This window comes from Piliocolobus tephrosceles, chromosome 6, assembly GCF_002776525.5.
Source record: "Piliocolobus tephrosceles isolate RC106 chromosome 6, ASM277652v3, whole genome shotgun sequence".
Classification (NCBI taxonomy): domain Eukaryota; kingdom Metazoa; phylum Chordata; class Mammalia; order Primates; family Cercopithecidae; genus Piliocolobus; species Piliocolobus tephrosceles.
Genome location: NC_045439.1, coordinates 160,645,959 through 160,648,388, shown reverse-complemented (window position 1 = coordinate 160,648,388; position 2,430 = coordinate 160,645,959). Strand labels below are relative to the sequence as shown.

Below are 2,430 nucleotides of genomic sequence, written 5' to 3'. Positions count from 1 at the left end.
AGGTGGCCGAGGTGGGAGGGTTGCTAGAGCCTGACAGGTCAAAGTTGCGGTGAGTTGTGATGGCAGCATTGCACTCCAGCCAGTCAACAGGGCAAAACTCTGTCTCAAAAAACAAAAACAAAACAAAAGGCAAAAGTTAGTTCTTTTGAAAGACTAATGAAAAAGAAAATCTGTCTATATGGAATAAGGAAAAATAAAAGAAGGCACAAAGAAACACTAGAAATGGAAAAGGTGCCCCCGACCTGGTGAGAGAGGGGCCTGGCTGGTGGTGCCCATCTCATACCAGCTAGGGATTCAGAAACCGCTTGCTTATCCCAGCCTGGCTCCTGGCCTATGCCCATGCCTGGTTCATGGGCCTATCATGAATCTGGTTCTTGGACATATCAACTGCTAGAAGAAATTTTAAAAAAAAAATAGAAAACATGATATCACTCTTGTCCTACAGGGATTTAAAAAGTAAAACTATATTAGCAACAGCTTCAGATAAATACACTTGAAAAGTTAAGGAAAATACACATTTATAGAAAAATAGAGGTTGCCAGTTAATCAAAAAGACATAGAAAGTATGAATAGTTATATGATTTCTCAAGTAACTGGGTCAGTAGTTAAAAGTTTTCCATCAAAGACCGGTGGGGCATGGTGGCTCATGTCTGTAATCCCAGCACTTTGGGAGGCCTCAGTGGGTGGATCTCATGAGGTCAGGAGTTCAAGACCAGCCTGGCCAACATGGCGAAACCCCATCTCTACTAAAAATACGGGTGTGGTGGCAGGCACCTGTAATCCCAGCTACTTGGAAGGCTGAGGCAGGAGAATTACTTAAACCCAGGAGGCGGAGGTTGCAGTGAGCCAAGATTGTGTCATTACACTCCAGCCTGGGCGACAAGGTAAAACTTTGTCTCAAAAAAAAAAAAAAAAAAAGTGTTCCATCAAAGAGAAAACATTATTTGAGCTGTTCTGAATATTTACCAAACTCAGACTCTGGGATTTCCAAATTCTAGAGAAAAAGAATGCTTCCAATTCATTTTATAACGTTACCATAACCTTAGGAAGCCAAATCAGACAGAAACAGCATGAGAAAGGGAAATTAGAGTCAAATACCAGGCATCAATAAATGATAATGCATCCTGATCAATTTGAGTTCATTCCAGGAAGGCAAGATTGAATACAATCATAAAATCAATTAATGTATTAACACAACAAACCAGAAAAATAATCTTCTATAATGTTTAGAAAAAGTGAATTTATCAAAACCCCACAGAGAATATTTTACATATTATAAAATCTTGAACGCCTTTTTTTAAAGGTGAATAACAACAGCAGAATGCCCATTACTACCATTACCATTTAAAATTGTGCTGGAGGACTTAGGCAACAAAAGAGGGAGAAAATATTTGAGGAATGAAAAGGAACAAGGAAAACTGACATTATTCAAGAGCATTTAGCAAGGCTGCTGAAATGAAAAGCAAGATACAAAACTTGATTCAGTTTCTATACATTAGTGACAAAGAAACATGATTTTATGAAGATATAATAGTCTCAAAAATAGGAAACACTCAGGAATAATTCTAACAAAGGATGTCTGAGATCCTTATGAAAAATGTTAGAACACTTTTTTGAAAGATATTTTTTTAAACCCCAATAAATGGATGTTTGTAAATTTGAGTTCTCAATATCATAAACACGTCCATTTTTCCCAAATTGATCTACACATGTAATGCAATGCCTATCAAAATTCCAGCAATTTTCTCTTTTTAATGTAGATTTTGAGAAGCTGGGTTTGTTGTTGTTGCTATTTTGAAACAGGGTCTTGCTCTGTAGTCCAGTCTGGAGTATAGTGACACGATCATGGCTCACTGCAGCCTACACGTCCTAGGCTCAAGTGATCCTCCCTCCTCACCCTCCGGAGTAGCCAGGAAGACAAGTGCCTGCCCCCATGCCTGGCTACATTTTTTATTTTTGGTAGAGACAAGATCTCGCTATGCTACCAGGCTTGTCTTGAACTCCTAGCCCCAAGCAATCTTCCCACTTCGGTCTCCCAAAGCGCTGGGATTACAAATGTGAGCCACATGCCTGGCCTTGACAAGCTGATTCTAACATTCCAGAAAAGAGCAACGGCCAAGGATGTCCTTGACATTCCCAAAGTAGGAGATCCAGGCAGGGAGACTGACGACGGACTTATGACATGACAAGTGGAATAGAGTGCATCGCCTAGAATCAGACTCATCCATACCCGGAATCCCGACTTACCGCAGTCATCACTGCAGACCACTGGGAAATAAATGCTGCATTTGATAAAAAAACAACAACAACAAAAATTAACTGAACCTCTACTTCACACCACACACACACCCACCCACCCACCCACACACACACACATTAAAAGTCAGGGGTACGTAGATTAAAGGTAATTAAATGTGAAGAGCAAAATAC

At 40.0% G+C, this 2,430-nt stretch overlaps 1 non-coding gene across 1 annotated transcript; it reads left to right on the top strand.

Annotated features, from left to right (window-relative positions):
- The first annotated feature begins 232 nt into the window (after window positions 1-232).
- On the top strand, window positions 233-367 carry LOC111525146. The gene has a single exon (XR_002725975.1). It is a non-coding gene; the product is annotated as a small nucleolar RNA SNORA48 (small nucleolar RNA).
- Window positions 368-2,430: the final 2,063 nt, after the last annotated feature.